Here is a 24,861-nt window from a genome sequence, read left to right as displayed (position 1 = left end):
TACTTTTTATTTGAGTAATAATGAAACATTCTGGGTAGTCACAGTATTATCAAGTCCAGGACAAGTTGATAAGTTGTCCATGTTTTATATTACATATATATGTGCTTTATATTACATACATATGTATTAGTTCTCCACCCTTTTTGTCCTTCAGCCTGAATAACTCATATTAACCTGCTAGGTTTCAAGCTGGGACATCACATATTCCAGGAAGCTATCCCTGACTGACATCTGTTTGATTTCATAACAGCCTTTGCTCTCTCAATTTAGTTCTTCGCTTACTTTACAGAAATTGTATGACTTAAAAGAGTTACTTAAAAGAAAGTGTTCCATACTAGACTATATATTCAACAAGTGAAGGAACTCTTTATTTATTATTCAAAGCTCCCTATCCAGTATCTAATAGACTAAACATTTGTTACATGATTGAATGTATGAAACTTGTGAATAAAGGTGGATGGAAAATATTGTCCTCACATAGTTGAGGATTCTGAGATGAGGAGCAAAGAGCATGGTTTGCTCATGATGGTATAGCATACCCATGACTGGAGATTAGCTTTTTTCCAATGGTCTTTCTAAACATAACAAAGAGGGGAGTAATATAAATGCATACATTTGAGTGTAAACAAAATGAACCATCAAGTGCACTGTAAGAAGTTGGAATAAAATAGTAAGCGAAGAATTGTTCTTTCTTTGACACTTTAAGGTTTGATTTCCCTACATACATGAGCATAATATAGGGTAAGAAGAAAATAACATTCAGGGTAAAAATATCCACTTTAACACAGAGCCTTATGATGGGTTTGAGGGATCGTCTAGGTGGAATTGCTGACTCACTGACTACCTGACTGGGGGATTAAAGTGTTAAGCATGGTTTTGTTTGGGACAGGAATAGTTAGTATATTGATTATTCATCAGCATTTCCAGTTGTTTTTAAAGAGACATCGTTTTGATTTATCAAGTGCGCACGTCTCACCACGACATTATAAGTGAGTAAAACATGCAGACATCTCTACTTGTTTGTTAAGTTTGGGGACTGCAGCCCCATGTCTGGGTTCAGGCTTCAGGTGCCGGGGAAGCACCCTGCCTCCATAATACAGAGGTCGGTAGCTGAATCTCTGGTCTGGTATAAAGAAAGTTCTTTCTATCATTCATACTGATGGTGGCCTTTTTTTCTCCTCCTTTCTTCCACATTTACCTATACTAGAAAAAAAATGGAGCTTTTCCCAGATTTCTGTCTGTACTGATATAAGCTATAAAGATGCAGAAAATATAGGTAAGATGGGTAGTTTCTTGCTCTTAGAGATGAAGGGATAGAGAACTCTGCTTTACATTGAGTTGGCTGTTCACTCCTTTCCAGAAAGATACAACCAGATATGGAAGAGTTGATCAATCTCTAGATTTTATCCAATAACACTATCCCCACAGAGATTCCCCAGATGAGCCACATATGTGCTTATACTGTAGTGTCAAGTTGTAGTTCATTTAGAAATGCTTTCTGCATGAATCAGGAGATGCAAGGCAATAGGAATGTAATTCTAATCACATTGGGCCCCTCTTCCCACTCAGGGGGTTGGGTTTTGTCTTCAGCTATAGTTTTGGGTACAGGCTGCAGGTGTCTGGAGTGAGCTATGCCTGCACAGCACAGAAGTAAGGGCTGAGTCCCCAGGCTGAGAGTCCCTGATGTAGAGGTGGCTATAATGTTCCTTGATATTTACTATGGATTTTAGTCTTCTTTTTGCTGTATTTCAAAAGCTGTGATATGAGGAGCCCTCCAGGATTTTGTTGGAACCACTGCACATTGGTTTGGGGATAGAAAAAAGTGCATGTCAGAGAGAAATTTCTCCTTTGTTGGAGGATCAGGATCCCAGAACTCTGCTTCACCTTCATCTGAGATCTTATCCTGATAGAAAGAAAAATAGCACAGGTGAGGGTCACTGCAAAATGACTGTACCTGTTTCCAAGTGTAAGAAAATTTTCTCTAATTTCCATCCTCATGGAAAGGACACAGTCCAGGAAACTTGTGTTCTCTTTCTTTCTCCACCTTCCTTTCCTTCCTTGCTTCTTTCCAAATTCACTTGTGATATTCTTGCAGGATCCCTCTGGAATGTTCTTAACTCACAGCAAATCTGTATCCACAAGAAGCTCAGCAAGACTCCCATTTGTTCCTTCATGATTCATTACACTTTTGCTATAGGGATACTCCTTGATGTCAAGTCCCTTTAAATATTAGTGTGGATGATATCTTGAAGTTTGGAGATAATCTTGTTCCTCAGGCCCATCCATTTCATGAGGTAGATTCAGCAACAGCCACTACTAAACTTTGTTGCTCAGCTTTGTAGTGGGCAGCTCCACCTCCCTGTGGCTTAGTTCACCTTCTACACATGGTGTGTGTGTGAGTATTGTGTTGGGGGTAATGGAGGGATTATTTTTAGGGTTTAAGAAACTCTGTGTATATGTAGAATAATTTGGATGAAAAATGAGGAGATAGTAGCTTAGAGAGAGAATGAAGAACATATATATATATATATATATATATATATATATATATATATATATCTATTAAGAACCATAGGTAAGATATATTGACCAAGCTAAAGCCTGGGACAATAATATGCAACAAATATATTTATACCTACTTATGTAATACAACTATATAGTATACATGCATTATATATATAATACAAATATATATATATATATGTATATATATATATATATATGTAAGACTTATATAAGCAATTTCCATTTTTATATTCCATCTATCATTTTTGTTGAATTTATTAAAGTCAAATGAAATAATAATAGTCCAGGAAATATGAACACTATAGAAATAAGAACTATGTCATAATAGTACACAATACTAGAAAAAAGTATTTCCTTCCTCAGTCCTTTTCATATATATAAATATGCAAGATATATATGAAAATGACCAAGAAAATTAATCTTAAGTGGTCTATATGTTAAATCAATAGAGTAGAAACATTTAGGATATATATATATATATATAATGAACTTTATCTATCTAACCTTAAGAGTTTCTACTCTATCAATTTAACATATAGACAAATCAGTTTTCAAAGAGAAGAATAGAAGGTTTTGTCCCTTAGGGGACTTTTGTCAGAGTCTGGAGACATTTTTTGTTGTCACACTGGGGAAAAGAGGAATTCTACTGGCATCCAGTGAGTAAGAAGCCAGGGATGTTGTTAAATATCTTATGATACACAGGAAATCTCTTCCCCCTCCCACCCCAGAGGAATTACCTGGCCCCAGTTTTTAATGCTGCAGTTGAGAAATTCATATAGACAACTAGAGGCCCGATGCATGAAGATTCATGCAAGAATGGGCCTTCCTGCCCTAACCGGTTTGGCTCAGTGGATAGAGCGTCGGCCTGCGGACTGAAAGGTCCCAGGTTCGATTCTGGTCAAGGGCATGTACCTTGGTTGCGGGCACATCCCCAGTAAGGGGTGTGCAGGAGGCAGCTGATCGATGTTTCTCTCTCATCGATGTTTCTAACTCTCTCTCCCTCTCCCTTCCTCTCTGTAAAAAATCAATAAAATATATTAAAAAAAAAAAAAAAAAAGAATGGGCCTTCCTTACCCTGGCTGCCGGCACCACCTTTGCTCCCACCAGAGCCGTCTTTTTGCCTTCCCATGCTGCTCAGAGGTCCCGCCCCACCCCCGGCCACTTGGCGCCTGCGTATGCAAATTAACCCACCATCTTTGTGGGGTTAATTTGCATACTCACTCCTGATTGGCTGGTGGGCGTCACAGAGGTACAGTCAATTTGCATCTTACTCTTTCATTAGTGTAGATGATTTTCATTTCAAACAACCCTCTGCCATTTTCTTTTAACCATTATTTATCCACCCTATTCTTCTCATATGTAGTTTACTTTTTATTTGCCTTTTTCTTTGCTTTCAGTTTTCTTATCCTTGAGTTTCTGATCTTATAGGAGGTACTAGAGGCCCAGTGCATGAAATTCACCTGGCCTGTACCCTTTCCAATCCAGGACTGCTTGCCTGGCTGCCTGCCTGCCTGATCGCCCCTAACCCCTCTGCCTGTCTGCCTGATAACTCTTATCCACCTCTGCCTGCCTGATCACCCCTAACCTCCTCTACCTGCCTGCCTGATTGCCCCTAACTGCTCCCCTGCTGGCCTGATAGCCCCTAACCGCCTCTGCCTTGGCCCCGCACCAGGGATCCAGGATTCTCTCCTCTGACCAGCCGCAGGTGCCCAGGAACATGGGGCAGGTGGCTTCTTCCTCTCCTGGGCTGCAGCCGCAGCCACTGGTACCCAGGACCATGGGGTGGGGACTTTGCCCTCTGGCAGGCTGTAGCCACAGCTGCTGGTGCCTGGGACCGTGGGGCGGGAGGCTTGGCCCAGGCCCAGCTTTGTCAGGAAGGCCATCCAGAAGGTCATCTGGAAGATGTCCAGTCTAATTAGCATATTACCCTTTTATTAGTATAGATTGGCATGATTTAGAGAAGAACAACAATCAGAGGTTGGAAAGAATTTCTGGATGAATAAATAAAAGCTCATATTAGTTCCTAATACTAAGAAATATAAATTCATGAAACTACAAAATTACAGAAATATAAAACAAACTGTTTTGTTTTAATCTCAGGTTTCATTTTGACTCTTGGAGATAAGGAAAGAGAATTGGTTATCAGGATCGTGTGTTTATTAACAATGTTCTGGATCACAAATTCTCTTGCTCCCCCTCCTCTGTCCTGGCCTAAATTATTAGCCTTCTTTCTGTTTCAGAGATTTTTGTTCTTCATCCAGCAATTAATCCTGAAAGTCTAAAGAAGTTTTTCTCAGGTTAGAGTGATGTCTGGTGAACTAACACGTAGTGCTGACAACACTTGATATACAGCAATGCAACTGCCCAGGGTTTCAGAGTGTGGCCTTGGCTCCAACAGTGTGTTTTCATTCATTTTAGAATGCTTCAGGAGCATGGATGCTCCAAGTAGCTCGGAGATATTATTACTCTGAATGGAGATTATAGGTCAGAGGATTCTTCAAGTTATGGGCCCTGGAGAATGACAGCTGTGGGAATGAGTAGACAGCCCTCCATCACAATGAGAATGAGTTCCTCCAAAGCAGAAAACACGTTATTTCCATATTCCCTGTGCAGAAAACACATCAGGATACAAATGAAGGTTTAAGTATACCTTATCAAAGCTGTGTTTCCTATTTTCAAGCTTTTTATTTTTCAATCCATTGAAATAGACAATTCACAAAACATTGCTATTTCTCACAGTGATGCTGTGAAGTAGGTACTTGACTTATTTACAAAGTAATTATAAGAAAAATGATGCTCACAGAGTTAATATAAAATGCCCAAAGTTAGACACCCAATAAGTGGCAGAGTCATCAGAAACTCTCGCTCTTTTCACAGTGTCATGCCACTTTCAGTGATAGAGATGAATAAGAACGGTGATTATGGAAAGACACTGGGTGATCTCCTGGGGAAATAAAAACAAAATCTCCTGCCAATCAGAACACCTCTCCACAAAGAAAGAAAAGGAAAAAAGAAAAACAGAATTATTCTTGAATAAGCATTAAACTAGAATGTAATGTGCCTCACAGATAAACTGTTAAAAAGATTGCAAAGAGAGAAAGAAATTTTACTCCTTTACATAGACAAAAAGATGCAACCCAGTATATACATTACATCAAGATAAACTTACAATCAGTCCTCAAATAAGAGGCCTGGACAGCACCATTTGTTATATAGTTCTTTTCAATCTACCTGGTAATTGGGGTCGCTACCTGTGTGTCCTGATTGCCTTTATCCAATGGCAACATTCCTCATATCTTTATGACAGAAGGCAAGTTTGCAAGGTGCCAGGAGAATTTAGATTCCTACAACCCACAGAAACTTGGATATAACCTTGATTACATTTAAAAGAGATGCTTCTAGGTGCTTGAGAAAAATCTCCTGGATTGTAAAACTGGAAAGAAGCTTCTTTACCTTTTAAAAAGATTTACACACATCTCAAAGGGACAAAGAAAGAATTCACAACCACAAGTTTTCCAACATAAATACTCTAAGAAAAGGGAGAGGAAAAGTGTCTTTTCCTTTTTATACTGGGGAGAATTAAAATTTATTTTTTCTTATTTTTAATCTATACTTGCCCTTATAATCTTTAAAATGAAGGTGTTCCATGTGCTAAAATTTCCAGGGGATGCTTTTGGAGTGGGTTACTGGAGAAATATGAGGTTAAACTACAAGAAAAAAATAAATTCCTTTTGAAATCTAAAAATGAAAAAAAAGTTAGACCACAGTTATTAATTATTTGCATGGAAATTGATATTGTCTATGGTTAAAAGACTTAGGATAAAAACCTGCATTCCACAGTCTCCCATGAGTGTAAGAAATTGCTGAAAGTTTAGAGATGAGGCCTCTCTGAATGGAAAAATGAAAGTTTTTTATTAATAAATAATTACAGGAAAATTGATATTTTAAGAATACATATGATCAATGGAAATGCAGGTCCTTCTTTGCATAAAGACAGCACTTTGTTCATATCTTTTTTCCTGCAGTTAGACATGGCACAGAAAAACGCAAAGCCATTTTATGTTATTCCTACTGCAGGTAAGATTGTATTTAGCTGCAAATAACAAAAACTCAAACCAAATAATGATTTACTAATTTTTTTCATGCAAAAATAAATTTGGGGGAGGGATTTGACTTGGCATGGGATTGGGGAGGGCTTATGCTTGTGCTTTCCTTTATGGTAAAGTTACCACTTCCGTGTATTGGGAAGAAAAAAGTTGGAAATAGGGACAGGATAATGTGGTGCCTGTGCCAGGAAAGCAAAAACATTACAGGAAATTCCCAGCAGGTTTCTGATTATGTCTCATTGGTCAGAAATGTGCTATTGTAAGAAAGGATGTGAAATGTGTGGGATTTTAAAAAAATCTGGGCATACTATTGCCCAAATAAAAGTGGAGAGCTCTGTTGATATGGAAGAAGAAAATGGTGATGAGTTGGCAACTCTCAAAGTCTGCCTTCCTGACTACCAAGGTGGGGGTTCAGAATATTAGGTAGAGATTAACTCATTCCTCCTTGAGGAGTGAGTAAAAATTTCATTATAAGCGTCACATTTATTTAGAGGCATTATTAATATTATTAGCAGGGGCATTTACTGAGTATGTATGCTATACCTGAGACTTCATATAATTTTGTATATTATATCTCATTTAATTGATAGCAAGTTAACCAGATAGATGTTCTTATTTAGGAATCTTAGATGAATATAACTAACCAGTGTCCTGGTGCATGAGTTTGTGCACATTGAAAGGAAATTAATTAGAAGAAATATTTTAATATCGCTATTTGTCCTTTCTCTATAATAGAAGTGTCAACCAAATTCACAATTGACAATGACAGATCGAAACACACGTGTGAGATTGGCACCAGCAAGAGCTTTATATGTATCATGCATGTGTGAGTCAACATAGTCTTTTATAGATATAGAATAAAGTTGCTTCATTAGATCTGCATTTTAATATAGCTAAACTTTTTCCAGCCCACTGAAGCACCCCAACTTCTCTTTCAGGTAATTGTCAGAAACACAGCAGTAAATGTCAACAAGGAGCAGATTATTATTGTAGATCACTCAGGAAGAACAAAGGGTAAAATATTTAACTGTAGCAGAGTATGACTATATTCTGTGCAGTGAGAAAACCAGAAGCCATTTTTAAGGTCCATCATTTCTTACTTCTTTTCAGTTGGGGCAAGTTTCTAAGCTTTCTAAATCTCCATTTTCCAGCTAATGAAAAGAAAATAGGATTCCACCGAGTCTCCTACCTACCTACTCCAGGACTTCTGTGAGGATCAAATGAGATGAGGCATGGGAAAACGCTCCACGGACATTTGGTTAAAGTGTGAAACTTTTCCACCTGGCTATAAAGCAAGTCATGTTCCTGGGCTGAAGAAACTGCAAGGAGGCTAGTCGTTGCTGGGGAGAGGAAGCCAGGTGTTGGTACATGAAGTCATTACCCAGACAGATACTTAGCATATTATCCTTACACTAGAGGCCCGGTGTACGAAATTCATGCACGGTGGCGGGGTGTCCCTCAGCCCAGCCTGCAACCTCTCCAATCTGGGACCCCTTGAGGGATGTCCGACTGCCCGTTTAGCCCCAATCCTGGTGGGATCGGGGCTAAACGGGCAGTCGGACATCCCTCTCACAATCCAGGACTGCTGGCTCCCAACTGCTCGCCTGCCTGCCTTCCTGATTGCCCCTAACCGCTTCTGCCTGCCAGCCTGATCACCCCCTAACCACTCCCCTGCCAGCCTGATTGATGTCTAACTGCTCCCTTGCCAGCCTGTTTGCCCCTAACTGCCTCCCCTGCAGGCCTGATCACCCTTAACTGCCCTCCCCTGAGGGCCGGGGTCTCCCCCAACTGCTCTCCCCTGCAGGCCTGGTCCCCCCCAACTGCCCTTCCCTGCAGGCCTGGTCATCCCCAACTTCCCTCCTCTGCCGGCCTGGTCACCCCTAACTGCCCTCCCCTGCAGGCCTGGTCACCCCCAACTGCTCTCCCCTGCAGGCTTGATCACCCCCAACTGCCCTCCCTTGCAGGCCTGGTCCCTCCCAACTGCCTTCCCCTGCTGGCCATCTTTTGGTCGCCATCTTGTGTCCACATGGGGGCAGGATCTTTTACCACATGGGGCAGCCATCTTGTGTGTTGGAGTGATGGTCAATCTGCATATTACTCTTTTATTAGATAGGATAGAGGCCTGGTGCATGGGTGGGGGCCAGCTGGTTTGCCCTGAAGTGAGTCTCAGATCAGGGTGGGGGTTACTTTGGGGCATGGGGCGGCCTGGGCAAGGGGCCTGTGGTGGATTGCAGGCCAACCACGCCCCCGAGTGATCCAAGCGTAGGCCCTGGTATCTGGGATTTATTTATCTTCTACAATTGAAACTTTGTAGCCTGGAGCTGAGCCAAGCCTCCTGCTCGCTCTGTGGTGGCAGCCATTCCTGTTGGGATTTATTTATCTTCTATAATTGAAACTTTGTAGCCTTAAGTGGAGGCCAAGCTAGTCCAGGGCTGCAGAAGCTTGGCTTCCTCCATTGCTGGGGGCAACCCTAGCCTCCTGCTCTTTCCAGCTCCGTGGCTGCTGCCATTTTTGTTGGGATTTATTTATCTTCTACTAGAGGCCCGGTGCACAAAATTCGTGCACTGGGGGGGGGGGTGTCCCTCAGCCCAGCCTGCACCCTCTCCAATCTGGGACCCCTCAGGGGATGTCTGACTGCCTGTTTAGGCCCAATCTAGGCAGTCGGATATCCCTCTCACAATCCATGACTGCTGGCTCCCAACTGCTCGCCTGCCTGCCTTCCTGATTGCCCCTAACTGCTTCTGCCTGCCAGCCTGATCACCCCCTAACCACTCCCCTGCCAGCCTGATCAACGCCTAACTGCTCCCCTGCCAGCCTGATCGTCCCCAACTGCCCTCCCCTGACAACCTGGTCACCTCAAATGCCCTCCCTTGCATATTCCCTCTTTATTAGATAGGGTTTTTTCTTTAGTATATTGGACAGCCCTAACTGGTTTGGCTCAGTGGATGGAGCATCAGCCTGCAGACTCAAGGTCCCAGGTTCGATTCTGGTCAAGGGCATGTACCTTGGTTGGAGGCACATACCCAGTGAGGAGTGTGCAGGAGGCAGCTGATCGATGTTTCTCTCTCATAGATGTTTCTAGCTCTCTATCCCTTTCCCTTCCTCTCTGTAAAAAATCAATAAAATATTTATTTAAAAAAAGAAACATTTAAGATTCCTCCATATCTGCCTGGCTGGTGTGACTCAGTGGTTGAGACCCCAGGCTGCCACCGTTGGAAGGGGATCGCACCCTGGGCAGGCTGAGACCCCAGCCCAGGCTGCCATCTCAGCCTGGCTGGGGATGGCGCTGCGGGGGGTGTGCACCCCAACCAGGCTGAGACCCCAGCCCAGGCTGCTGTCTCAGCCTGGCCAGGGATGGCACCGTGGGGGGTGCATGCCCTGGCCAGGCTGAGACTCCAGCCCAGGCTTCTGCTGCTGGCCAGGGATCACAATGTGGGGGGCATGCACCCCGGCCAGGCTGAGACCCCACCCAGGCTTGCTGCCTCAGCCCGGCCAGGCTGAGACCCCAGCCCAGGCTGCCGCTGTGGCCTCAGCCCCAGCCAGGCTGAGAGGACTGGGCACCACCATCTTGTGGCTATGGGTGCCGCCATTTTTGTCATGGAGTGATGGTTAATTTGCATATTACTCTTTTATTAGATAGGATAATTGAAACTTTGTAGCCTTGAGTGGAGGCCTGGGGCCGCCAGGGTGTGTGGAAAGCTTGGCTTCCTCCATTGCTGGGGAAACCCAAGCCTCCCTCCTGCTCGCTCTGTGGCCCCAGCCATATTGGTTGGGGTTAATTTGCATACTCGCTCCTGATTGGCTTGTGGGTGTGGCTTGTGGGCGTGGCTTGTGGGTGTAGCAGAGTGATGGTTAATTTGCATATTACTCTTTTATTAAATAGGATATATATACTAGAGGCCCAGTGCATGAATTTGTGCACATGTGGGGTTCTCTAGGTGGCCTGCAGGGATTGGGCTGAAACCTGCAGTCCAACACTGCCTGCAGCTCCTACCTGCTGCTCCTGCTCATCCTGGCCCCACTGTGCCTACTGCTGGCTTGCGCCCAATCAGTCCCAATCGGGAGAGAGTTGCACTGCCACAGCAGTGCTCACCAACCACGAGCCCTGCATCTGGCACCCTCCCAAGGGGAGTGGTCTGCGGGATTGGGCTGTAACCAGCTCTCTGACATCCCCAAGTGGTCCCAGATTGTGAGAGGGCACAGGCCATGCTGTGGGGACTCCCTGGTGGTCAGTGTATGTCATAGCCAGTGGTTGAGCAGCCTTAGCATATCATTAGCATATTACACTTTGATTGGTTGTTTGGTTGTTCTGCCGTTCAGTCTATTTGTATATTATCCTTTTATTATATAGCATAGATTGCCATAGGATACGGAGCTAGAAAATTGCAAAAACAGAATTTGAACCAGGGTTATTGTGACTCTAAATCCCATGTTCTTTGTATTATATCATTTTGCTTTAGAGAACAAATAAGAATCCTATCTAATAAAAGAGTAATATGCAAATTAACCATCACTCCGCTACACCCACAAGCCACACCCACCAGCCAATCAGGAGCAAATATGCAAATAAACCCAACCAACATGGCTATGGCCACAGAGAGCAGGAGGGAGGCTTGGGTTTCCCCGGCAATGAAGGAAGCCAAGCTTTCCGCCTGCCCTTGCCGGCCTAGGCCTCCACTCAAGGCTACAAAATTTCAATGATAAAAGATACATAAAACCAAACAGAAATGGCGGCAGCCATGGAGCTGGAAAGAGCAGGAGGCTAGGGTTGCCTGCGGCGATGGAGGAAGCCAAGCTTTTCGCACACCCTGGCCTGCCCAGGCCTCCGCTTAAGGCTACAAAGTTTCAATTATAGAAGATACATATGTCCTAACAGAAATGGCTGCCGCCACGGAGCAAGCAGAAGGCTTGGCTCTGCTCCAGGCTACAAAGTTTCAATTGTAGAAGATAAATAAACCCCAGATACCAGGGCTTCTGCTTGCGTCACCAGGGGGCGTGGCCGGCCTGCAAACCACCACAGGCCCCTCGCCCAGGCCGCCTCATGCCCCAAGGGAACCCCCACCCTGATCCGGGACACCCTTCAGGGCAAACCAGTTGGCCCCCACCCATGCACCAGGCCTCTATCCTATCTAATAAAAGAGTAATATGCTGATTGACCATCACTCCAACACACAAGATGGCTGCCCCCATGTGGTCAAAGATGGCTGCCCCCATGTGGACACAAGATGGCCAGCAAGGGAGGGCAGTTGGGAGGGACCAGGCCTGCAAGGGAGGGCAGTTGGGGGCAATCAAGCCTGCAGGGGAGGGCAGTTAGGGGTGATCAAGCCAGCAGAGGAGGGAAGTTGGGGGCGACCAGGCCTGCAGGGAAAGGCAGTTGGGAGGGACCTAGCCCTGCAGGGAAGAGCAGTTGGGGGGGGAACCAGGCCTGCAGGGAAGGGCAGTTAAGGGTGACCAGGCCTGCAGGGGAGGGCAGTTGGGGGGGGACCAGGCCTGCAGGGGAGAGCAGTTGGGGGGGACCAGGCCTGCAGAGAAGGGCACTTAGGGGCAAACAGGCTGGCAGGGGAGCAGTTAGGCATCAATCAGGCTGGGAGGGGAGTGGTTAGGGGGTGATCAGGCTGGCAGGCAGAAGCAGTTAGGGGCAATCAGGAAGGTAGGCAGGCGAGCAGTTGGGAGCCAGCAGTCATGGATTGTGATAGGGATGTCCGACTGCCCGTGTAGGCCCAATCCCACCAGGATCGGGCCTAAACGGGCAGTCGTACATCTCTCAAGGGGTCCCAGATTGGAGAGGTTGCAGGCTGGGCTGAGGGACACCCCCGCCCCCCAGTGCACGAATTTCGTGCACTGGGCCTCTAGTTCAAGTATAAAAATGGGCCAGTGGAGGGCTTGCCAGGTGGAGGGAACTATCAACGTCTATCTTCTTCAGCCTTGAAAATGTGAAGGTATTGCTACCTGCCATTCAAATTCTAATTTCCAAGCAAATCCTATGCAAATACTAGCAGTTTCAGAACCACCAACTGGGGCTATTGCTTTGGAATCACAGTGGATTGTTATTGGAGTATACTTTGGGCATTTTTGTTAAAAAATAGCAACTTTATTCTAATTATTTAAAAAATCCTTATTAAAATATAGTTGGCATATAATATTGTATTACTTTCAGGTATATAAGATAGTAATTCTACATTTATATACCTTATGATGTGATCACCATGATATGTCTAGTAACCACATGTCTGTCACCATACAAAATTATAATAGCCCTGGCTGGTGTCGTTAAGTGGTTAGAACATCACCCTGCATGCTGAAGGGTGAAGGGTTTGACTCTGGTTAAGAGCATATGCCTGCATCATGGGTTTGCTCCCTGTCCCAGTTGGGGCACGTGTGGGAGGCAACTAGTGGATGTGCCTCTCTCACATTGATGTTTCTCTCCCCCTCCCCTTCAACTCTCTCTGAAAAACAATGGAAAAAATATCCTCAGGTATTGTTGAGTGTTACAACAACAGAAAAAGTTATCATGATATTATTGACTATATTCCCCATGCTGTACATTAATTATATCCCCATGACTTATTTATTCTGTAACTGAACATTTGTACCTCTTATTCCCCTTTGATTTTTTATCCCATCCTCCATTCCTCCTCCCCTCTGAAAACTATCAGTTTGTTCTCTGTATCTCTAATTATTTTTCACTATACTTCTGCCTTTTACTCCAGTTTAATAGATTAGGGATGTACCAGTTTTCATCAACTCCAGGATACTAGCATAAAAAGCTGCAAAATGATTCATTTCTGTGCCCTTGTACTAACCATTCCTGGTTGTGATCTTTAGGAAAACAGAATGACCAATCAGATCTATGATGCAATCTGTCTGATATCTTCCATTTGTCCCTCCATATCTTCCATTTGTCCCTCCACTGCCTACCATGGGGAACTGTAGATCCACATCTTTACTGGTTCAAATAGTGAGGTACATTCCAGGAAGTTTGTCTAACAATAGAGGACTCATTCTCCGATACATGTTGGAATGTTCTGGAAAGGTAGCAGAACTGGTTCCATGAAGGGTTGAGGTCTTCATCATTGTTCATGCCAAGAGGTATATGAGGAAGAGCTGGAGGAATGTGACAGCAGTGTGACTGGGGCCAGCTGCAGGGTTTGGGTGCAGGCAGCAGGTGCCCCATGAGCACTGTGCCCCGCGCAGAGGTAGATGCCTGCATCCCCAGGTTGGGCTGCAGTGATGAGCAAGGAGCTGTCCTTTCTTTCCTCACCAAACTGAACTGTTAGTCTTTTCTGCACCTTCTTTTCTCCGCCCTTAGTTAATGTCATCAAGAGGACAGGCCCTTCCCCAGGCTCCTGTCTGTACCATAGGAAGGTGGGGAAAACGCTTGAGGAGCTGCAGGACACAGTGCAATTCTCTCCCTCCTGGATGCTTAGAAACCGAGGAGTCTACTCCAGCTGCTGGGTGCTCTCCCCTGTTTAGAAACAAAGCAGAAGGCACTGGGTAAAGGAATTAGGGACTATTCCCAACCTGTAATGACTTTCCTTCTTCCTTCCTCCCTTTTCCATCTCTCCCTCTCTCCCTTTCTTCCTTCCTTCTTTAGTTCTTTCTTTCACTCTTTACCATAAAATAAGCTGCCCTCAAGGATTTTCCATCTCTTTAGGCTTTCCTGTTAATTTAAATTGGGAACTTCTCAAACTCACATGCCAGTTGAATCCAAAGGATCAACACTGAGAATTTCAGGAACATCTTTTCTTCCTATCACCTGGAGGCCTCTTCACTGACTTTAGCTGGTCTTGAAAGATCCCCCCTGGAAAGTGGCTCACCTGGGCTAGAGCAACACTTGCCACCCACTTTGATCTGAGTAAAAAGGCAGAGGCCTCTGTGTGGCAGTCAATCAAATCATTCCCCCTTCATCCTCCCCTTCCTCCACCCCAAAACTTCCCTTTGACTTGGGGAAGAATTTTGCCTTTTGAAATACTACCCCCCTGTGGAGAGATGAAAAATGAGTTCTTTTCAATAATGCTCCTCTTTGAGTCCTTTTCCAGTAGCCACCAGTGTCGATGGATGCCAGTTCTGTGTGAGCCTCTTCTCAGAGCCACGATGCTCTTCAAGAGAGCTCAGGACTCATGAGAGCAGATAGAATATTGGATATAAAGACAATTTAATGCAAAATCATTTGGTGGAGAACTACTAAATTCTGACTAAATGACTTGATTTTTGAGTCAGATATACTTAGATTAAAGCTGCATCATTGCCATTCACCAGCTAGGTCTCACAATTTATTTAATCCACTCATGTGGTTTCCTATTCAGTATAATAAAATTTATGTTACTTATTCCATGAGATTACATACATAAACTGGATTGTGTCTCAATCAACCTATTTAGATGATTCTCTAAAGCTCATTGCTACTCCTCTCACTCCTCCTCAACAGGCACCATAATTAACCACATTCCCATATTTCTAATTCCCATGTTAAGATCTGCCAGGAAAGACCCTGCTGCTCTTGAAGGTGGCAGAGATAAAGTCTTGAGGAACTGATGTTCACACAATAGATGAGATATTGGCAAGTAAACTTTCAGTTCCCACTTCACATATAAAATCTCACCCACTGAATAATGGGGGAAAAACTAACTATCTTCATTTCCTCTCTTACCAACTGCCTTACATTCAGTCTTGAGAATAAAGAGAAAATTTTGTAGATAGTTGGTGTAGTAGTAGAATAAAAAATAATGATCCCAGTAAGTAATCAGGACTGTGTCAGGACAAAAGAAAAAGATTTTCCATTTTCAGTAAAAGGAGAAGTAGCGGTAAAGAATACAGCATTTATAACCCTATAGAGAGATGTGGACCAGATCTAGGGCAACAAATCAATCAAAGGTTAGAGAGTGTTGTGTCAGGTTTTCTTGATCAAGTCTGCAGTCCCAGTATTCAACAGGCATCAGGGAGTATATCTTCTGTGTGATGGATATGTGTTCTGTTGTTTCAAAATATTTCTTCCTGCTTTCTCTCTTTCCCTATACCCTTCTTCTACTCTGCCTACCCTTTACTGCTGATAAATGTATATAAGAGAATACACTAGTGATATTGTAAGCTGAAAATAGTTGGCTTACTTTACAGCCAGGAACCTTTAGAACTCAGTTTACTTTCCATAATGCACAAGAATGTGTTGATCATGGACAAAATAATTTGTTTTCTGGGCACCTGTTTCTTTACCTATAAGAATTTATTAAGTATTTACACTGTGCTAGAATGAGTTAAACTCTTGAAAGATATATTCTTATTTGATCATTAAAATGATCTCTAAAGGGATTGCTGTTCAGAATGCTCTGGCCTATTTCCAATGGTTCCTCTTCCCCTCCAGCTGGAAACACCAGGGGATTTTTCTTCACTATTCACTGTGAGGACTTAGTTGAGGTCCTGGAAGTAAAACTCACAAAAGTGTACCCCATTTCAGTGCCATTGCTGGGTTCTGCTGAGGAGTTTTTAATTCAGAGTTGTTCATACGGAGCCTCCAGCAATTCATCAAGTACAATTCAGTTTTTCTCCCAAGGTACCAGTAATTTGGAGGTGTCTGCTCATGGGTTCTGTTCCTGTCATTTGTGATTTTCTGTATCCACTTGTCACTTTCTCTAGTTTTGGTGGCAGCAGTTTGCCCTGTGAATTTACTTTCCTGACATTTTAAGAAGGATAGTTTATTTTCAATTTGTTCATTTTTTTACTTGTTAGGAGGGAGTGGAGGCTCATAGCATACTTTTTTAACTAAAAATGTTTTAATATAATTAAAATAAATGTGATCATACAAGAAATAAAGGGATTGTTGTTGTCATTTTTCCTGCAAACAGATAATAAAACTGAGATTTAGAATGATTTAGAATAAAGGGAGCCAAATATATGGTGACGGGAGGAGACAACTTTGGGCGGTGAACACACAGTGCCATATACAGATGATGTATTGTAGAATTGTACACTTGAAATTATATGAAGTGTATAATTAAATTAAGCAATGTTACTGCAATAAATTTAATAACATATTTTAAATTTAATTAATTAAATTTTTAAAATTTTAAACATTAATTAATTAAACGTTTAACTTTTTACTATGGATTTCAAGATGGTGATGAAGTAGGTGAAAGCTATACTCATCTCCTTACAGGAGACTGTGCCACTGAGTCCCACAGGACAACTACTACATACGGCTACCCCACCAAGACTGGAGTCATAGAAGATCTATATAACACATAGAAAAATCACAAAGAGGCAGTCAAAATGGGTAGACAAAGAAACAGGCCCCAGCTATGACCACGGGGAGGAGGAGGTGTACCTCAACTTCATCGCCCCCTCAAAACAGGAGTTCCACCCGTACACAGATGGGCTGAGCACCCTGCTGGGCAGTGCCATGGGCAGTGAGCAGACATGGCTGGATTTGGAGCAGCTGCTGACCATGGAGACCAAGCTGCACTTGTTGGAGCTGGAGAACGTGCCCATCCCTGAGCACCACCATCTATGCCCCTGCCCCCACCAACTTCAACTTCTGTTATGACTGCAGCGTCACTGACCTCGACAGGTTGGCTAAGGGCCACAGCTGCTGCCACTGTGGTGGCCGTGAAGGGTGGAGTGTGCAGCAGTGCAGACACCGTGACCAACACTTGTTTGTTGATTTATTGATGATAGCCATTCTGAAAGAGTGAAGTCATATCTCTGTGTCTTTTCTTATGTCTATTGGCTACTTGTATGTCCTCTTTGGAGAAGTGTTTATTTAGGGCCTCTGTCCATTTTTAATTGGATTATTGGTTTGTTTTGGTGTTGAGTTGTATAAGTTCTTTAAAAATTTTGGATATTAAACCCTTATCAGATGTATTATTGGTGAATATGTTTTCCCATTGAGTGGGTTGTCTTTTAATTTTGTTGATAATTTGCTGTGAAAAATCTTTTTAGTTTGATGTAGTCTGATTTGTTTATTTTTTCTTTTGTTTCCCTTGCCTGAGGGGATATATCTGAAAAATATTGGTATCAGAAATGTCCTGAGATTTTACTATGTTTTCTCCTAGGATTTTTATGGTTTCAAGTCTAATATTTAAGTCTTTAACCCATTTTGAGTTTATTCTTTTTTAAAAAAATTATCTTTATCGTTGAGAGAATTACAGATGTCCCCTTTTTTTTATTGCAGTGACTCCCTCCATAACACTCTGTCCCCCTCCTCTGCCCCCTGTAGGCCTTCATTATACTATTGTCTGTGTCCATAGGTTATGCATATAATTGTTTGGTTAATCTCTTCCCACCCACCTTTACCCCCTTCCCTTTGAGATTTACCAGTCTGTTCTATGCTTTCATGTCTCTGGATCTATTTTGTTCCAGTTTATTTTGTTCATTAGATTCCACATATAAGTGAGATCATGTGATACTTGTCTTTCTCTGACTGGTTTATTTCACTTAGCATAATATTCTCCAAGTCCTTCCATGCTGTCTCAAAGGGTAAGAGATCCTTCTTTTTTACAGCTGCATAGTATTCCATTGTGTAAATGTACTGCAGCTTTTTGATCTACTCATCTACTGATGGGCACTTGGGCTGTTTCCAAATCTTAGCTATAGTAAATAGTGATGCTTTAAACTTAGGGGTGCATATGTTCTTTCTGATTAGTATTTCAGGATTCTTAGGATATATTTGTAGAAGTGGGATTACTGGGTCAAATGGCAGTTTAATTTTTTTTTTTCAGGAAACTCCATACTGTTTTCTATAGTGGCTGCATTAGTCTGCATTTCTACCAACAGTGTACTAGGGTTCCCTTTTCTCCACAAACTTGTCATTTGATTTATTGATGTTAGCCATTCTGGCAGGTATGAGGTGATATCTCATTGTGGTTTTAATTTGCATCTCTCTGATGATTAGTAACTTTGAGCATTTTCTCATATATATCTTGGCCATCTTTAGAGAAGTGTCTATTTAAGTCCTTTGCCCATTTTTTATTAGGTTGTTTGTCTTCCCTTTGTTAGATTGTATTAGTTCCTTATATATTGTGGAAATTAACCCCTTATCTGATGGACACTGAGTGGCCAGATTATTATGATCTCTGAACTCATAATAATCTGGCCACTCAGTGTATAATTGGCTATGTTCTCCCATATAGTGGGATCCCTTTTCATTTTGTTGGTGGTTTCTTTTGCTGTACAAAAGCTTTTTATTTTAATATAGTCCCATTTGTTTATGTTTTTCTTTGTTTCCCTTGCCTTAGGAGATGTATCAGCAAACATATTTCTATGATATATGTCTGAGATTCTGCTGCCTATGGTTTCTTCTAGGACTTTTATGGTTTCATGACTTAACATTTAAGTCCTTGATGCATTTTGAGTTTTTTTCTTGTGTATGGTGTAAGTTGGTGGTCTAATTTCATTTTTTTTTTTGCATGTACCTGTCCAATTTCCCCAACACCATTTATTGAAGAAACTGTCTTTACTCCATTATATGCTCTTGCCTACAGTGCTTTGTCAAATATTAATTGAGCATAAAGACTTGGTCAATTTCTAGGATCTCTCTTCTGTTCCGTTGATCTATATGCCTGTTCTTGTGCCAGAACCAGGCTGTTTTGATTACAATGGCATTGTAGTATATTTTGATATCCGGTACTGTGATCCCTCCTACTTTGTTGTTCTTTCTCAAGATTGCTACAACTATTCAGGGACTTTTTTGGTTCCATATAAATTTTCAGAGTACTTGTTCTAGGTCTGTGAAATATACTGTTGGCATTTCAATGGGGATTGCATTGAATCTATAGATTGCTTTGGGTAGGATGGACATTTTCATGATATTAATTCTTCCAAACCATAAACATGGTATATTCTTCCATTTGTTTGTATCTTCCTCTATTTCTTTTTTCAATGTCCTATAGTTCTCGGAATACAGGTCTATTACCTCCTTGGTTAAGTATTTTCCAAGGTATCTTATATTTTTTGTTGCAGTGGTAAATGGGATTTCTTTTTTTAGTTTCTCTTTCTGAGAGCTCATTATTGGTGTATAAAAATACCATCAATTTCTGAATGTTAATTCATATCCTGCTACTTTGATGAATTAATTTATTGTCTAGTAGTTTTTTGCTGGTCTTTAGGGTTTTCTATGTGCAATATCATGTCATCTGTGAATAATGACAATTTCACTTTCTCCTTTTCAATTTGGATGCCTTTTTTTTTTCTTCTCTGATTACTGTGGCTAAGACTTCCAGTACTCTGTTGAATAAAAGTGGTGAAAATGTACATACCTGTCTAATTCTTGTTCTTAAGGGAAATGTTTTTAGATTTTGCCAATTGAGTATGATGTTGGCTATAGGTTTGCCATATATGGCCTTTATTATGTTGAGGTATGATCCCTCTATTCCCACTTTGCTAAAAATTTTTATAAAAAATGGGTTTTGGATTTTGTCAAATGCTTTTTTGCATCTATTGATATGACCATGTGGTTTTTGTCTTTCAATTTATTTATGTGATGTGTCACATTTATTAATTTGTGAGTATTGTACCAGCCTTGCATTCCTGGAATAAATACCACTTGGTCATGGTGTATCTTTTTAATATATTGCTGGATGCGATTTGCTAACATTTTATTGAGGATTTTAGCATCTATGTTCATTAGGGATATTGGCTTATAATTCTCTTTCTTTGTAGTGTCTTTATCTGGTTTTGGAATTATGATAAAAAGAGCTTGTAAATGTTCCTACTTCTTAGATTTTTTGAAATAGTTTGCAGAGTATAGTTGTTAGCTCTTCTTTGTACATTTAGTAAAACTCCCCTGTGGAGCCACTGGACTCGGGTTTTTGTTTGTTGGGAGTTATTTATTTTTATTTTTTATTATTGCCTCTATTTCATCAGTTGCATTTCTTCCAGATTGTCCAATTTGTTGGCATATAGTTGTTCGTAATATTTTCTTATAATCCTTTGTGTTTGGTGTGGTGTCTGTCATTATTTCTCTTTCATTTCCGATTTTATTTATTTGTGTGCCCCCCCGCCCCTCTTTTTTATGAGCCTGGTTACAGTTTTGCCAATCTTATTTATCTTTTCAAAAAACCAGGTCTTAAAAATCATTGATTTTTTTTGTACCTTTTAGACTAATTTTTTAAAAACTTGTCCTCTGATCTTTTTTATTTCCTTTCTTATACTCACCTTGGATTTTGCTTATTGTTCAGACATTTTTTGAATGTAAATATTTACTGTCACTAATGTCCTTCTAAGCATTGCTTCATGTGCTTTTTGTTATTGTTTAGCAGAGTGTTCTATAATATGAATAAGTTCAAACTGGTTGATGGTGTTGTACAAGTCTGTTATATTCTTGCTGATTTCTGACTACTTATTTATTGTTTGTTGAGCACAAAGGGTTCAAATCTCCAAGTGTAACTGTAGACTTATCTATTTTTCTTCTCAGTTCTAATAATGTAGCTTCAAACATTTTGAAGCTCTCTCACATTAACATTATTATGTATTCTTTGCAAATTTACCCCTTTATACTTATGTAATATCCCCTTTATTTCTTAATATTTCTTTTTCTAAAGTCTAATTTGTCTGATATTTACATGCTTTTCAAGACTGGTGTTTGAATGAATATCTTTTCCATACTTTTAATTTGTTTTTATATTTAAAGTGGGTTCCATATAGACAATAGATACATAGTATTTTTTAAATCACAATAATAATCTGTATTTAAATTTATGTGTTTAGACCACTTATAATTAATGTACTTGTTGATATTATTATATTTAGGTCTGTCATTTTATTATTCATTTTCTGTTTGTGCCCCTGTTTTTCTTCCTCGATATTCTATTATAATTTATCTATTTACTATTTGACTACTTCTTTTTGTTTTATGTTTTCAGTGGATTTTTAAGGATTGCAACTTATACAATCTAAGGATTGCATATAAGGATGCCTACTACCTAAACATTCACAGTCTATTAGAGTTATTATTTTAGTGTTTCAAACACAATATACAAATCTTAACAATTGAATAGGTTATTTTATGCTCCCACTTTATGTTATAGGTGTCAAGTTTCTTTCATTTTTCAAACTTTGAAAACTGCACTAGATTTCTATAATAAAAAAGGGTAATATGCTAATTAGACCGCTCATCCTTCTAGACGATCTTCCAGATGAAGTCGGGGCTGTGAGGGAAGCCTGGGTCCTGGGTGCCAGAGGAAGGAAGACCTACTCTTGCATGAATTTTGTGCATCAGGCCTCTAGTATTTTAATAATTGATTTCAATAGTCATACCTATTTAAGTAAGAAGATAAAACTAGTCTCTTACATTTTACTATATAGTTACTATTTCTGTTGCTTGTATTTTATTCTTGAAGTCTCAAAGTTTTCTTTAGTATCATTTTCTTTCAGCACAAAGAACTTCCTTCAGGATTTATTTTCATTGATTTCAGAGAGAAAGGGAGGGAGAGAGAAAGATAAACATCAATTGGTTGCCTCCCATATGTACCCCCGGAATCAAACCCACAACCTAGGTATGGGCTCTGACAAGGAATTGAACTTGCAGCCTTTTGATGTATCAGATGACTCTCCAACCAACTTGGCCATCCAGTCAGGGCTAACCTATGTTTTAAAGGATCTCATTGGCTGCTTGTTTTAAATGGAATGTTTGTGTCAACTCCTAAATCCATATGTTGAAACCTTCCCACTCTCGTGTGATGGTATTAGGACAGGGGGTCTATGGATGTTAACTAGGATTAGATGAAGTCATGACAGTGGAGCCCACATTAATGGGATTAGTGCCCTCATATAAGTCCCAACAGAGCCTGCTTTTTTTTTTTTTTCTTCTGCTCTCAGCCATGTACGGATACATGAGAAATTGGGAGTTTGCAGCCTGAAAGCAGACTCTTACAAGAACCCAACCACGCTGACACCCTAATATCACACTTATTTTTAATTTTTTATTTTTATTGTTGACATTGTTATAGATGTCCCCGATACTCCTCCTTTGCCCCCCTCTGAATAGATCCCCAACCTTCCTTTCATCTAGCCCTCACACTTTCAACATCCAGAACTATGAGAAATAATTTTCTGGTATTTATAAGCCACCCAGTCAATGGTACTTGTTATAGCAGTCCAAACCGAGCACAACACTGCTGTATTAGGAAGGGAATATAGGGTCACATGCAGGGAGACCATTAGAAGGCTCTCAGAGTATTCATTTGAGAGATGAGGGTGGCTTGACCAAAGAATTAGCAGTAGAGATGGCAGTAGTGGTCAGATTATGGTTTAATATCTAAGATAGGGTTGACTAAATTCCTGATGGATTAGATATAAGTTGAGAGAGAAAAATAAGTCAAAGATAACTCTGGGGTTATAACAAGAGATACTGAAAGAATGGAGTTGCTATCAATTAAAAAGAAAAGTATGTTGCTATCAATTAAAAGGAGAAGTATGTTGAAAGTAAGTTTAGAGTGATGTGAGAGGAATGGTGGCCTGAGAGCACATCTTTTCCTCTCCCCCTGAAATTTCAACAAGTTAACCAACTATAAATCAACACAGAATTGGAAACCTAGCACAAATATCTACCTTACCAACTCAGGGAATCAGTGAAAATGCGGGGTCAAAGAATCAGATCACAAACGAAAGAAATGGAGGAAAACAAACGACTGGATATAGAATTCAAAACCACCGTTATAAGACTTTTTAAGAATATCCTAGAAAAGGCCGATAAATATAATGAGACCCTCGAAGATATGAAAAAGGACCAACTAGAAATTAAACATACACTGACTGAAATAAAAAAATATTATACAGAGACCCAGAAACAGAATAGAGGAACACAAGAATCAAGTCAAAGAATTGAAATACAAAGAAGCAAAAAACACTCAACCGAAAAAGCAAAAAGCAAAAAAAAAAATCCAAAAAGTTGAAGATAATGTAAGAAGACTCTGGGACAACTTCAAGCGTACCAACATCAGAATTATGGGGGTGCCAGAAGAAGAGAGAGAGCAAGATACTGAAAACCTATTTGAAGAAATAATGACCGAAAACTTCCCCCACCTGGTGAAAGAAATAGACTTACAAGTCCAGGAAGCCCACAGAACCCCAAACAAAAGGAATCCAAAGAGGACCACACCAAGACACATCATAATTAAAATGCCAAGAGCAAAAGACAAAGAGAGAATATTAAAAGCAGCAAGAGAAAAACAGTTAATTACCTACAAGGGAGCACCCATACGACTATCAGCTGACTTCTCAACAGAAACTATGCAGGCCAGACGGGAGTGGCAAGAAATTTTCAATGTGATGAATAGCAAGAACCTACAACCAAGATTACTCTACCCAGCAAAGCTATCATTCAGAATTGAAGGGCAGATAAAGAGCTTCACAGATAAGAAAAAGCTGAAGGAGTTCATCACCACCAAACCAGTATTATATGAAATGCTGAAAGGTATTCTTAAAGAAGAGGAAGAAAAAAGTAAAGAGAAAAATTATGAACAACAAATACATATCTATCAACAAGCGAACCTAAAAATCAAGTGAATTAAAAACCTGAGGAGCAGAATAATCTGGTGAATATAGAATCAGGGGCATAGAAAGGGAGTGGACTGATAATTCACAGGGGGAAAGGGGTATGGGGGGTTCATGAAGAGAATGGACAAAAATCATACACCTATGGATGAGGACAGTGGGGGGGAGGTAAGGGCAGAAGGTGGGGTGGGAAAGGGGTGGAGGGGAGCTATGGGGGGAAAAAGGAGAAATAATTGTAATAATCTGAATAAAGATTTATTTAAAAAAAAAATCAACACAGAAATTCCTGCTCAACACAGACACACGCCTGAGAGACCTGTGCACTGAAACAGGATGGACCTTGTGAACACTATGCTTGGCGAAAAAAGTTAGTCAGAAAAAGCTAAGAACTATATGATTTTACTCATATGTGGGATATAAAATTGAAATTCGTGAACCCAAATAGCAGTGCTGTGATTGACAGAAAGAAGGAAGTTGGGATGAAGGGGTCTTAATATAAATGACAGGAGAAGATTTGCCTTTGGGTGGTGGGCACATGGAGCAATATACAGATCTTATAACATAGAAACCCAGATCTGAAACCTATATGTTCATGTTGACCAATGTCACCCCAATCAATGTAATAAATAAATATTTTTTAAAAGAAAGTAAGTTCAGAAGGTGAAAGATTATAAATTCTGCATTGGTCACATTAAATTAGAATCCTGAACCTCCAGACTACAGTACCTCCAAGGAGAATATCTAT

This window comes from Plecotus auritus, assembly GCF_963455305.1.
Source record: "Plecotus auritus genome assembly, chromosome: 1".
NCBI lineage: Eukaryota > Metazoa > Chordata > Mammalia > Chiroptera > Vespertilionidae > Plecotus > Plecotus auritus.
This window is presented reverse-complemented; position numbering follows the sequence as displayed.